This window comes from Rhinolophus sinicus, chromosome 5 (assembly GCF_057876585.1).
Source record: "Rhinolophus sinicus isolate RSI-liver-muscle chromosome 5, RSI-T2T, whole genome shotgun sequence".
Classification (NCBI taxonomy): Eukaryota; Metazoa; Chordata; class Mammalia; order Chiroptera; family Rhinolophidae; genus Rhinolophus; species Rhinolophus sinicus.
In genome coordinates, this window is record NC_142505.1 from 99,836,345 (window position 1) to 99,851,435 (window position 15,091).

The 15,091-nt window shown below is 35.8% G+C and overlaps 1 long non-coding RNA gene across 1 annotated transcript in view; it reads left to right on the plus strand.

Annotated features, from left to right (window-relative positions):
- The window catches only part of LOC148758296 (uncharacterized), a 1,912,057-nt gene that overhangs the window by 304,098 nt on the left and 1,592,868 nt on the right, over window positions 1–15,091 (plus strand). The gene's annotated exons all lie outside the window — the stretch shown is intronic.

A 15,091-nucleotide genomic window follows, 5' to 3' on the forward strand; every position in this document is an offset into this window, starting at 1 on the left:
ATCTTGGAAATGTTTGTCCTTTACTTGTATACTTTCCCTGTTAACACTATGGAAATCACTTGGTTTCTGACTAAAATTCCTACCAAATCCCTCTTTTACCAGGTCTAATAAAATGGTACATTCTATCCAGGAACTCTGTTTTCTCCTATGACCCACTCATAATAATTGCAGATGTACATGAATATACTGCACAAATCATTCCCTGAAGATGCCAGCTCCCTTTTATGGTTTACTGGGGAAAAGCCATCTACACTGGCAATACTTGGACTTGGTAGCCTCTGGTTGCCACTGATAATGCAGATTTCTTCCTCATAAAACAAGGTTGTCAAGATATTTTTTCAACTTCTGCATTTTCTTTACATTTTTTTTTTTTCTGTTTTTTAAAATATGTACTATTGACCTTGAATGATCATGGATGAAGGGAAAGTAGGGACAACAATTTAAAAATCACTTTCTGTAGTGATAATTCCTTGGAGATTAGGTTCTGTGACCTCTTTCTGGGAATTGCAACATTCTCTATAATTAATCTTATAACAGATTTTATACTATGCCATTAAACAAAGCTTACCAATGTTAGACCTAGGACAATAGATGCACTTAAAGGAAGAGTCTGAACTATAGTCAACATAACTTTTACACACATAAGACATCTTGACTAACCGACTAAGATTTATGGTGCTTTTCCAGTCTTTATTAAATATTCCTATAATAAATAAAGTAATATGGTCCCCGACAACACATAAAATGGTAAGGCCATTGGCTATTAAAATGTTAAGTTTATTTTTTATCCCAAGTGGTGAAGGTGGAAGTGAGGAGGTGGGCAGGAAAGATGTGGAAAATCAAAACACAACCAAACAGTTCAAAAAATGGGTGGATTGTTACTTAACATACTTTTTTTTTTTTCCAATGACTTGCGGAAGAAATGAGGAGACAAATCACAGGAAAATAAAAGAAAACAAACACAAAAACAAGAAAACTCGACAACTCCACAATTTCTTTGTAATATTGAATCATCACTTGAATGATGAAAAGATTGGTTGCATAACATTTAAATGACCAGTTTAAAAATAAGAACAAGCAAGAAAAATTAAAAGAAAATATTATTATCCCACTGGATAGCATTACTGAAAATTCACAAAAATTACTTATTTCATAAAATCTATTTGAAGATAAAAATTCAAACTACTAAATTTTTAATGAATAGAAATAAAATAGGGGAATAAACTAAATAGGCTTTAAAGCTAAACTTTCATTTTTTTTTAAGGTGTGTTATAACAGAAGGAAATGCAAAGTCTTAAGTTAACTCTGCACCTAACATTCGGTACAAGTATAAAGTAGTAATACTAATATTCACAATAGTCTACTCATTGTAAAAGCATACAGTGGTCAAGTTGTTGGACCCAGATTGTTGAAACAACACTTATTACTGTTTATGTTGCAAAGAAAAATCATCTATAACATAGATTTCTCTTTAAGTATCATCACATAATAGTAAATGTACCAAAAAGCATATTAATTTTTCAGTTTTTGTGCTAAACAACAATCACTAACTATTGTATGCAAAATAACTCGACACTGTTATTCCTTGGCACTTTCTCAGTGGCATACGGGTATCTCTATAAAGATTATTGGATGATTAAATATTAACCGTGAGATACCAAATTTAATGGCTATTATTCCAAAAGCTTTTCCTTCAAACTATGGCAAGGTAGCCCACTTAATAATGTTTCTACTACTATATAGCAAGGTTACATCTGTCCTCCAGTGCTTTCTCACAAGACTACTACTCCCTTCAAAATGGAATGGCAATTTGAACCTCAATTTTGTTTCTGGACTTGTCTCACTCAACACAATTTTGCTTTGTACATAAACAGACCATGTGCTAAGAACTTAGTATCATATTTGTTAGTGTGTGTGTGTGTGCGCGCACACGTGCGTGGGCATACACATGTATTTGACATTTTAGGTTGAAATGCTAACTATCAGGATATATACTTTCATTTATTAAAAAAAGAATAAGAAATCAGCAATAAAAACAACCAATATCTAGTGGGAAGCACATACTTCCCCGTTCACAACCCTCATGTCCCCCCACTTACTGCATCAGAAAGTTTGAAAAAACTTTTCATGAAACATTAAAGGAATTGCTTAAACCTGGAATCATAGCTTCCTCCTTGTGGGGACAGAGCCCCAGAAAGCAGTTTCCAGGCTCTCGGCCTCACATAGAAAGGTGCTGGCTCAGGTAGTAAACAGCCATCTACTGTGATTGGATGGCCATCAGCTCTAGCTTGTTGGACGTCAGCTGTAACCAGTGAGCCATTAGCCGCTAATATAACTGCTGTGGCTACGCTAGCAGGAAAATCGGGGCTACCAAGAAGATGGTGGCTGAGCTAACAAGCGGCGGAGTGTGGATTACGGATTGCAGAGAAGCGGATTGCTAGCAAGTGAGTTTGTTTGGCAGAGATAAGTGGATGGCGGGTTGCGGATAGTTTGGCTCCTGCCTCCTGTGTCTCCAACCCAGCCACCAGCGAGAATATAGTGGTATGACTCCCCTATCTATGGGTCCGTGGATGTTCCTTTTTGGCCTCACCACGTCCTGCGTTCTTAGGTGGGGAGCGGGACCAGAGACCCCGCATGACACCCTGCACAACACTCCTTTTTATTATTCTAAGAAATAGCAGTATCCTCTTATAATAAGATACAAGGTAATGAAACCCATTGCTTCAAGAAACAGCATATTTTGATAATCTGAACAGGTAAGCAGAGACTCACTAATATTCACCTCACCTTTTACATGGCTTTAAAGCAGTCATTCCCATTGTGTGGTTCTGCAGTATTAACATCACCTGGGAGCTTGTTAAAATTCAAATTCTTAGATACCACCACAGATTTACTGAGTCAGAAACTCTAGGGGAGGGGCCCAGCAATTTGCGGTTTAATAAGCCTTCCAGGAGATTCTGAGGTTGGCTCGGGTTTGAGAGTGCCTGCTTTTAAGCAACGATATGGAGTGTAGAACAAAACTAAACTGTGCTGTAAATCCTGGTTCAGAATCATAAACTACAGTGTCACAGACTAAGCTGGGAATCTTGCTCTGAAACTTCTTCAGGAATGTGAGAACAAGGTAAGACCCTTTTCCCATTTTCAAATTTTGTGACATGGCGAAAATACTATATATTTAGAGAGCAGGGAAGAAGGGAGAGGGAGCGTTATTTCAGGTATAAAAATAACATATGTAAAAGACTTGGTACGATGTCACTCAGTAGCCAGCTATTAATGGTTGTTATTATTAAACCAGCAATATTATTAAACAAGTAAATAGCTTTTGTTATTAGGCATAGTCAGTAAACTCTTTCTGAAGTTAGAATCAAGTTTCTAGTTCTCGTTTCCCTTCCTACAGTCATGAAAGAGTTCAAATACGAATCATGGAAATTATGTTCAATACACAAAAATAGAATATGGCCAGTTTCCATTCAGGCAAACCAAGAGGCTCACAGGTAATTGACGTGTTTGTTTTTTGTTTTTGTTTTTTTTAGATGAATCTCTGTTAGTCCCATTTTAGAGCATTTAGCACAAACTCTTCAAACATGAAAAAAAAATACATTTGAAGTGATTAAAATAAGACAAAGTCCACAAAATGACCTTAGGACAAAAGAGTTAAAGTGTGCGTTGTTTGGTATCTCAGAGGAGACCAAAACCAAAACAAACAAAAAAACAACTAAATCAGTAAAGGGGAGAAAAGTATTTACGTAGTGTAAGCTTCTGGAAGAAAACTGACTCCTAACATTTTATTTGCTATTTGTTAAGGACAAATATTGTGAGGATATTGTAACTCCAAAAAATGTGTTTTAAAATAGTTTTTCATGGCCTAATGGCCCCTCTTCAGATTGGTATGCAGTCTCTTGGATAACGTATTACTTTGACTTTGCTGAAACATATCCCTGTTTCCTCTTGAATCTCTAAGTCACACCGAGGGCTGTTAAAGTCTCTTGCTAACTCCCTTGGCAACGTGGAGCCGGAGTTTTCCAGAGGAGGGCTCATGATCTGTTGACTCAATGATCCGTTAACAACACCTGAATACTCACAGCAGAGCCCACCTCTGGCTGGCTGCTGTTCACTGCTGGCCCATTGAGGCTGCAGGTGCTTTGTAAGCAACCAAATCAGCCATTAAGGTTACTTTTATTAGTGGCTTCAGCTTACAAAACAGGGCTCTGGGGGAGCATGATTCTGTCTAGGTGTAACCCTGACAACTCAGAAGAGTCACACACGCTGTTAGGGACCAGCCGCATCTTGTTACACTAAAAAGCAAGAAAAGTCACATTGTTCTGCTTTCACTTTCACAGACTCCTATGCCCTGTTATGCGAAAAATTTAAGAACTACGGTTTCCCAAACTACACTTTCATTTCTCCCCTCTGGAGTTTTAATGTAAATCAAATTGTAAGTCATGAGTTTTAATGTAAGTCATGAGTTTCAATGTAAATCAGCACTCCATCTCTTCTTAGTGAACTAAGATTAATGCCTTTGGAAATAACACACTTAGCTTACTGGAAAAAGTTCACAGAGTATTCATAACTCAGAAAATATGTAGTAGATTGGCAATACAAGCATTGATAATGAAAGATGGACATCTTTAAATTAATCTTATGGGGTATTCCTATGTGAGCCCAGCTCCGTGTTGGGTATTTTGCCTACATATTCTTTATCTCAAGACAACCTTGTAAGATGTAAAATAAAACAGGGCCTTCTATTGTTTGACCCTGACTTCTTTTTCACTTGTATCCTCAACTTGTGTGTTTCATTTTAATTAATGAGGTAATGATACCACACATTCAACTATTTTAATTCTACCTGGAGTGTTAGCTGCCTCATTATTCTTGGAGCATACTTGAAACCATTGGAAAAGCACACCAGTAGTTTTTTTTGTTTTGTTTTGTTTGTTTTTTTACCTGTCTTCACTATTCTTCAATTGTCACACAAATAATAGTAATCCTTCTACCTTAATAAATATTAGAGAATAATACATTTTACTTGGGTGAAGCAATTCATTATAAAAGGAGTTGTAGCTTACCGATCTATATTTGGGGAAGAAAAAAAAACAAGAACAACAGAGAAAACATGAACAAATATCTTTCACAGAACAACTCGGTTTTATAAAGTTGGAGAAAAATGCAGTGTTTAAAGAGCATGTAATTCATGCATCTGCATTTCTGGTTTGACATAAATAGATTATTGATCTGCCATATGGCCAATGTCATTGACAAAATTGATTACGGATCAGTTACTAGTATTTTCATTCACAGAAGAGCTCTTTGGTGAGTTACAGAAAGTACTTTTTCTGGTTTGTTTTGTATAATGTATCACTATATGTGGATTTAGTTTCCAAATTCTATCATTTGCACTAATGGCACCTCTGTTGAAGTATATTTCATCCTTTCTCCCACTCTGGATGACCTCATGCGTGGGACAGGCTGATAACTTCTTATTCTTTCCAAATTGCACCGTGCTTCTAGATGCGATTATTTGAAGCAAAATTTTTACTATATCACTTACATGCTCAAAAATCTTCCCTGGTTTCTTGATGAAATAAAAATAATACAAAAATCTCAAAAGCCTGTAATTTAGAGCCCACTGTGATCTGGTTTTGATATAACTATGAACTTCATTTCAATTTCTGCTCTTTATTCCCTTACAACCAAAATTGCACTATAGTAGAAATGTCCTTCACCTATCTCCTCTTCACCTGCATCCACTTAACTAATTTACAAGATTCAACTATTTTCTCCATTTTCCTCTCTCAAACATATGTTTGATTTTCATCATGTGTTCTTCACACACAGGTAGTAGGCTAGGTGCTATTTACCCTTTCATTTTATCAACCAGTTGAGCCATATGATTACTAACAGAGGGTTGTACTCAAAGCTACTTGTACCAGTGGCTATTACTATAGTGACAAAAATTAATTACATAATAACCAACTGGTAAATGGAAGTTGAAAATAGGTTCCCCCTCCCTATAAAAAGTAAGTCGCCTACTTTGGAAATAACTGATAAATTCTGCTCTCCAAAAGAATTGCTGTCAAATCGGTTTTTACAAGAGAGCTATAAAATATTGGGAGAAAATTGTAGAAAACTAGAAAAATTCTGCGTTTATGTTTCTAGTCAAGTATCTTTAGGTTTCACTTGTGACGTTTTAAATAAATTTAAATGTAATTCTAAGATCACACACCTTGGGTGTGCTTCATGCACGGAGGGTGCCATACTTACTGGAACACAACATACAATAGTCGATTACTGGTGATAGTTCTTTGGGAAAGAAATTAGGAATTATGCAGAGATCATAGATGTAGTGACAGAAACAGAAAAATCTAAACACAATGCAGAGGAGATTGTACCAAGTCCAGAATTTAAAAAAAAAAAATGTTTTTTATTTTCATGATGAACATTTGCTCATATTTATGGTATGTACTTGTTGAAATATAATTGCCATTCAGAGAAATGCATCTGTCATAAACATGATACATTTTCATAAATTACACATATGTGTATAATCAGAAAGAGGGCACTACTGTCACCACTGATAAACAGGTCTCCTTATGCTTCCTTTCTGCCACTGCTTCCCCCATCTGCAAGGGTGAACATAAAATAAGTTCACCTTTTTTGTAGCACATATAAATTACATATATTATTTTCATGTTTGGCTTCTTTCTCATACATTCTATTTATGAAATGTTTGCTTTACCTAACTGTAGCGCATCCAGTGTCATTGCAGCAAACTAGTCTTTGTATTCTCCCAGAGCAGATATTGGGTGAATTTAGTGAGGGAAAAAAAGCATTTTCTTGATTTTTCTTATATATACACCAATTTTGCATTTTATCACTCAATTCCTTCTACCTGGACTGATTTTGCTATTTTTAAAACCCCTATCTATTGTCAAAGTGCAATTTCTGTAAAATTAGATGCATGCCCCTTGTTTCAATATAAAATGAACATGTTCCAGAGCTTTATTTAACTTAGTGAGGGAATCATCAAGATGGTGAAACTAATTCAAAGAGCATTTGAAGAATCAAATAAGTACAGGTATGGAAGGGGAAAATGTTAAGATTGGTAGATGAGATGCGTAACTGGTAACTGTCCTACAGGATAAAAGTCTCCAAATTAACATGCAACTTCAGGGTCTGGTTTCTCACATTTGTTCCGAGTAGGTTGAACAATGGCGGACCCGCCTAGAAAATGTAATAATAAATCATTGTTGGGTGGGTCTGTTGGCCATTTTCTCAGGATTGCACTGAGGGGACACACAGATGTGATTTTGCTTTATATCCTATCCGTCTGTCAAGGTCAATTTCCATCCCTCCTCCACTCTGAAGTTTTTATGATTACACAGCTGGACGCCACCTCTCTGGCCAAGCAGCTCTGGTAGTACATAGAATATGCTCAATATGAACTTGGTGAATGTGTAATTGTATTCCGCCACTCTAGGGGCATATCACTCCTTAAACAGAAATGGCTAATTAAGAACATAATTAAATTTTAAATTATAGCTGGAAAAATTATACTGTAGAAGAGAGATAAATGAGAATACATCATGGTGCAGTTAGCAGGTTTGTGTTCTCTGAACGAGTAAATATACTATGGGAAAGAATTGATTTATAAAGTACTCTCTGCTTTTTCAATTTTCTTTCTTCTGTTTCATCTTTTTGCCCCCTCCCTTTTTTTTTTTTCGACTGCAATATTGAAATGCTTCTTTTGTAATTCTCCCTTTATTCTCGTCTTGTTTAGTCAAACTACAGGAACCGTCTATTTCAAGTTCCATTGTAGCTACTTTATTGCCCTTGTCAGAGCTTAGAAAGGCTGTGTTAAGTCATGTTAAATCATGGGCTTTCAAGGTTGCCAGTTACCTCTCTGACTCTGTGGACCTCCGTGCCATTTTTCCTACTGATCACTGTCAAGCGCTTGCTGCACTGGACTCATTGGACTTTGTTATTCTCACCCTCTCAGTGTGTACAAAGACATTCTCTTCTGCAAAGCTTTGTTAAACACTAATCTTTTCTTTATTGACTTTTCTAGAATAACCTTAATAAATCACATCACTTAGAGGAAATTTGTACCAGGTATCAATAAGTTGAGTTTAATCAGACTTTGTTTTTGTTTTCTCAACTCCTCCTAAGTAACTGAAAACTAAAAAATCTTGCTGAGATAGTTTTCAATCCAATTATGCATACTGTTGCTCAGACTGCCTCTACTTTTTATATCTCTAACTAGAGTTAATAATGCAAGATAAAAGGTGATATGATATAGTGTAAAGCTTATCTCTTTCTCTGGGAACTTTCAACTGAAGGTTGAAGGGCAATCAACAAAAATCCCAAATACCCTTTTTATGAAAATCCAGGAAAAGAACGTTTGATGATAGGCCAAATCTGTACCCTTTAGCTGCGTATAGCCATTTTTTGGGGAAAAAAAATAAATAAAATTCAAAATTTGGTTCATCAATCACACCAACCACATTTCAAGTGCTCAATAGCCACATGCAGCCACCACACTGAAGAATAAAAATCTAGAAAGTTATATTAGAGAGTGCTGAACCACAGGGTAGCTGTTCAATGAAAATATGCACACTAGTGCCCTCTGTTACATTTTCAGGTAAAATACTTCTTGCTTTTTACAGAATTGGACTTACCTGAGTTCACTAGGGATTGGTACTATCAAATAGCTTTATAAATGAGTTGGAGGAGACAGAGCCCAATGAAATCTTCAAAAATGCACATGAAACTAAGTTCTTCTGGGAGTGGAAATGCCAAATTGAAAAACTACGCCTGAAGGCTTATGAGGGGGCAGACATGCCTCAAATGATCTTCTCTCTAAGCAAGTATAATGTGATCAAGTTAGGTGGAAGTGATTCCATCCTTATAGGATAATGGATTCTATTTTCCTGGGTAACAATTTATAGAACAATGTCAGTTTCATTATGCGGGACTCCCCAAAGTAACAAAATGTTGTTGTTGCTTGAAATAGTAAAAATAAATTTATGTGAATAAATAATGAAAATATTTCCTACACGCATACAATAGGTAATGCTATGTATCTTTGAAAGAAAAAAAATCGCAAAGGTAATATTCCCACTTGTTTTAACAGGCTATAATTTTCTAAATAGAAATGGAGGAAAAGGCAATCCTTGTAGAAGAGTCAGCATAAGCAAAAACAAAGGAACTTAAAGGAGTGGAGTGTTGTTGTTTGAGACACACAGTTCTTTGTAGTTTAAGCAAAAGTGCATGATGTAATGATTTTATTTTAGAAATAAGTACCAAGCCTTACTGCAAAAGTCCTGGATGATAAGCTTATCTAAAAGATGAAGAATAATAATTAAAAGGAATTATTTAAACAGCAGAATAAATAATCTAATGGGTATCACAGAAAGATAACTCTAGAAGAAATGCAGATGAGTGGTTTTCATTGAGGGTTGTTTTGCCTCCCAGGGAACAACTGACAATGTCAGGAGACAGTTTTGGTAATCATGATAGGTTGGGAGGTGGCTATTGTCATGTAATGAGTAGAGAGTAAGGGTGCTTCTACATATAATATACAGGACAACCCCCACCACAAAGAAATACCCAAATGTTAATAGTGCCAGGGTTGAGAAACCCTGATATAAATGATGAATTGGAGAGTAACTTGAAACAATAAAATCATAGAGGATGCTGATACAATAGTGCATTTAAAAAAAATATACAAGGAATGAACGTTATACTAATTATTCTTAAGTTTGGGAAGGCAGAGTATGGACTTCAGAATTAATCAAGTGTTCAAAATAAAACAAAAAGGAACCCGTTGCCTTTTTATATGTTTTGTATAACTTGATTTACTCACAAATGTAATATAAATTGAAAACAAAATTCCAGGAGGATATGTGCTGCGTCTCAAGTAAAGTTAATGGAAAGAGACTAATACTGACACATCTAGATTTGTTTTTTAATTGTAAGAAAAAAGGAGGGGAAATCCTGAACTTTTCTAGAAAGAATACAAAGTTACCTAAAAGTGCAAAAGGAATTCAGAATCAGAATTCTCCTTCAAAACATTCAATTTTGTTAGAATTTGAGAGGAAAATGGTGTACCAAAATTTCATGCCAAAACAAGTTGTCTTTTACTGGCAAAGTGTAAGACGCAAAATAATATGGACAGCATACCCTTACTGAAAAGATTACTTAAAGCTGATAAACAGTAAATCATAAAACTTAAAAGAACTTAATATACAAAAGATTTGTGCCTCTTTTGTTATTTGGTAAACTCAGGAATTAAATTGGATTTTAAAATTTTTGCCATGTACAATGTAAGTCCAGTCCAAAGCTTGATCTTGCTATTCTTACCTCACCTATGTGTCTATGGTTCTTCTACCATCCAGGGATCAACACATCTTGCATTTTATATAGGTTCTCTTTCTTGGTTTGATCCCTTAAAATGACAGTGGTCCCTATTCTGCTGGAGCACTTGTTAAAGTGGCTCAGAAACTGACTAGTTGGGTTATTGACTGCTATAATTACCTTGCAAAGTTTTATTTTAGGTTTCTATATTCTTGTCCTTATGAATGAAGAGTCCCACAAAGAAACATGGTAGCAATTATAATGGTACTTAAGCAATGGGTCTCTCTGTATGTTTTAGAAAAAAAAAAAAAATCCATTAAATAGTCTGAGTCTCTGGGTTTTATTTAATAATGAAAAATGAATAAAACAGATTATCGCCCTTTAAGTTCTACTTTATTTAATAATTCCTTTTCCTTGTCTGGAAGCAGAAAATTTTTATTCTTGGGAAAGACTCAAGAGGTTTCATGACAATAATGATAATGAATGAAAATGTTTAAATATGATGTGGAAAAGACAGTGGTGTGTTTAAAATATATGTGAAAATCCATGGGTATTCGTTATATAGTTTTAAAACATGAATTATTTCTTTTTGATTTTGAATACTTCATGGGATTTTGGGGAATAAAATGTGTATTTAGGAACTTTTAGTTATTTTACATAAAGATGATAAAAGTCATTTTGAAATAGTACATAAGAATTCCATACAAATACTTGGAAATCAAATAAAGTCACATTTCTATGCATTAAGTCAAGAAGACAGAAACTACTCTAGGTTTTTCAAACAAAGAGTTAAATTAAAAATACAGAGGGTGCCAAAAAAATGTATACATGTTTTAAGAAAGGAAAAAAACTGTATTAACATTACACTGATGGTAACCACTGTGAGCAGCTCTTGTAATTGTAGAAGTCAAACGTGACTTGTATTCATCTTTTGTTGTCGGTATATATTGAGTATTACAATTTTAATACAGGTTTTTTTTCTTAAAATGCATATACAGTTTTTTTGGTACTCTGTGTGTGTGTGTGTGTGTATTCTGAGGAAACTTTATTAATGTTTGTTTGTTTGATTTAATGGCCATGAAAAAATGTTTAGGATACTTGCTCTCATTTTTTCCGGGCTAATATTACCCCAGCTATGCACTGAAAAAGTCACTAGTGTATCCTGGTCTGAAGTAGACCAAGAACTTTTTAAAACACTTTGTATGAAGTACAGTAGGTGCACACATTGTGGAAGTACACCTCAATGAATTTATACCAACTGAACATACTTATGTCACTAGCACGAAGATAAAGAAACAATCCATCCCTAACATCCCGATAGACGCTCTCTCTTTCCCCAAAGGGAGTCCATTGTCCTAACTTGTTGGAGCATAGCATGCTTTTGTTTGTTTTTATTTTATATAAAGGGATAATACAGTATGGGTACTTTGATGTCTGATTTCTTCAAGTCAACATTGTGTTTGTATGATTCATTCATGTTGCATTGAATGTAGCCGGTCATTATCATTGTCCTATAATGTCCCACTACGTGAACATTCATCCTTCCACTGCTGATGAAGATTTGAGTAATATCCAGTCTTCGGGTATTACAAACAGTATGCTTTGAACATTCTATCAATGTCCTTTGATAAACATTTGTACATATTTATAATGTGTACAAATACCTAGAAATGGAATTCTTGAGTCATAGAGATTGCTTAAGTTCACCTTCAGGAGAAAAGCCAAATAGGTTCCCAAAGAGGTTGTACCAAGTTTACACACCCACCGGCTGTGTGTGAGAATTCTGGTTAGTCGACATCCTCATCGTCACGTGCTATTTTTCTGTCTTTTATTTCTGTATTTTGTGAGTGGTTATTCAGGTGATTATTTAGTGGTGTTTTGTTGTGGTTATGATTTGTTTTTCCCTGATGGCTTCATATATGTTTATTGACCATTAGTATACCCTCACTGATGGGTTTTTAATGCAGAAACGTGTTTACAGAAGTGATAGATGGGCAGGGCAAGGGAAGAGTGGGCGTTACCCCTGAGCAGGAGCTCCCCCGCCTCTGCTCTGGACAACCCTCAGAGCTAAGCTGTGGCACTACTTCTAGAATGGGACAGCCTCAACTACCACTGTTGGTACCTGGGAATGCTGGAGTTTACACTTCACGGGTAGTTGCATTTCTGCTACTTTGAGAGTTGAAAACAGAATGACTTGTGTCTCACTTCTGCCTTCTAAATTCCTACCAGTGCCGTCCATTTGTAAAACCAATCAGGAAACCAGGCGAGACAATCTAGTTATGCGATTTTCTGGCTTTCTGCATGCCACCCTCCACTCCCAGGAGAGAGAAAAACTTGGAAAGTCAGGAAGCAAGCTCCATATGAACTGACTATATTGGGTCAATTGTCTTTTACCTTAGCCTTCTAAATATCAAGGAGCAAGGAGTTTCAGAAGGGTTATAGCTATAGAAATCTGCATATAAATGTGTATCAAAATTTTTAGGCAACTAGTTAATCAAGTTTTCATGTGTGTAAGCTCGTCACAAAGTGCTGTAGAGAAATAGAAAGTATTATCCTCACGATTCTTATAAGTTCTTAGTGAATGAAGAAAAATATGCACGTCAGTGAATAATACAGAAAATTGGGAAGCTGATTGTGATAATAGACTGTGAGTATTAAATGATTTGTCTGAGGAGGAAGGAAGACATGACAGTTAAAGTAGTGAGGCATGCGGTGGGGTTGAGCTTCATCTCAAAGGGTAAATATTGTTTGAAGAGGTGAAGGGGAAAAGAAAAGGCACTCTGGGTGACAGGAGCAATATGAGTGGCATAAAGAGGACAGAAGGGAGCAGTGGCATCTTTCCCAAATATCAAGATTCTGTTTTTCCTTGACTTGAAGTATGCTTTGGAAAAATATCTCAGAATCAGTAAACTGAAATTTTATAACGCAATTGCTGGCAGTTTGGAAACCTGGAAACCACACTGGAGTAGGAATAAGGAAAGTAAGATGTTTTAACTCTGAGAGGAGAAACCTAAAAGGATTGTCTAGGAAGTGTTACGTAGAAGAAAGTGTCGTGTGTTTTTTTTTAATGTTCAAAGAGGAAGAGCTCTAATCAGTGCAATAAAGTTAGAAGCACTCAGTTATACAGTCAATGAAAAATATGTTTTTGAAAACAATTCCTATCTAATAATGAAACACTGCTTCATGGAGATGGGATGTTTCTAGTTCTGAGTTATTCTAACAGAAGTTAAATGACCAAGTGTACCAGTGCGAGGATTCCTACCATCAGAATAAAGATGACTACAAAGTCTTTTACATCTAACAACAATGAGAGAGAGAGAGAGAGAGAGAGAGAGAGAGAGAGAGAGAGAGAGAGAGAGAGAGAGAGATGCATTTAAAAAGAAACCTGAAAGCCAGTTAGTTTACATTTTAATAACTGATACAGTTTTACTTACATGCCTACTCTGTACCAGATACTATCCAGGGAACTGGTAAAATAATGCAGTGTTATCTAAAACAAATGAGAAGGAACTCTAGTTTTAAAAGATACTCCATGAAAAAATAATGTTGAGAAAGTCTGCATCCATTCACTCTCTTAATAATGATGATGATGATGATAATTCACAAAATATAAGATACTTTCATAGCTCTTTTACCTTAGCTTCAGTACAAATTTGCTTAAGCTCTGAATCATCCAAATTCTCTCAGAAAAATAATCTCTCTTTAAAGTATCATATCGACATCCTAGAACTGATGCCTCCACAGGCCTGACTTTTTGAATACATCTGAGTTGCAATCACAACCGCTGCCTGTGGAAGCCTATGGACTAGAAAGCAAAAGAGACAGGTATAGCACAATGTGAAAAGCGATGCTCTAGGTCGTGATGCGTGTCCTATGAAAATGCACAGAAAGCCACCTAACATCCTCACCAAGAAAGGGAAGGAGCAGGAAAGAATTAAGAAGGCAGTAGTACGTTCGTAGGATCTATAGGATATTAAGAAATTCCTGGGGAAGAGGGAGGAAAAGAGTTTTTGCAACCTAGGAAACTCCAAATGGGAAGGCCTACTCGTGAGTAATTATGATATATTCACTAACAGCATGGCAAGTTTTTAAAGACATGCTTAAGAGGGACTTGATATTTAAAGTATATTAACACAGACATGTTTGGCACCTCCAATTTTCTTGCAGGGTCACTGCACAGGTTACTGAAGCACAGAATTCTGCAATCTTAAGTGTGGGATGGAAGCATTGATACCCTCTAGTCAGAAGCCAGAAGCCTTTCCTAGAATGGTCTAACAGGAAGCTATCTATCCTCTGTTTAAATATTTTTAATCACTGGGAATGCTCTAACTCATGATGCATTTTTCCTCCTTATAGTAAGATGAAATCAGCCTTGCAGTACTTTTCACGTGCCCCAGGTCTGCATTCTTGAGTTGTACAGAAACAGGACTCTAGGCTTTATTACTTTGGGAGTACTAGTAGAGTCATTTTCTGTTGGTGATGGAATTTAAAATGAGATCTATTTAATGAAATTTTCACTTGCTCTGCCCGCTCATTTGAATACCAGACATTTCCCCACTTTTACCATGTGAAACATATCTGTATGTCTTAAAGTTTTCTTAAGTCTACAATATAAATATTGAGTTTTATATAACCTTTTATTTGTCAAGGGAGTATTTTGGGGATTTTGTTTCGGCATCTTTTTGTAAAAATGTTAGATCTTAGGAACATTTTCATAATTCAGCAGGGTCTGTACTGT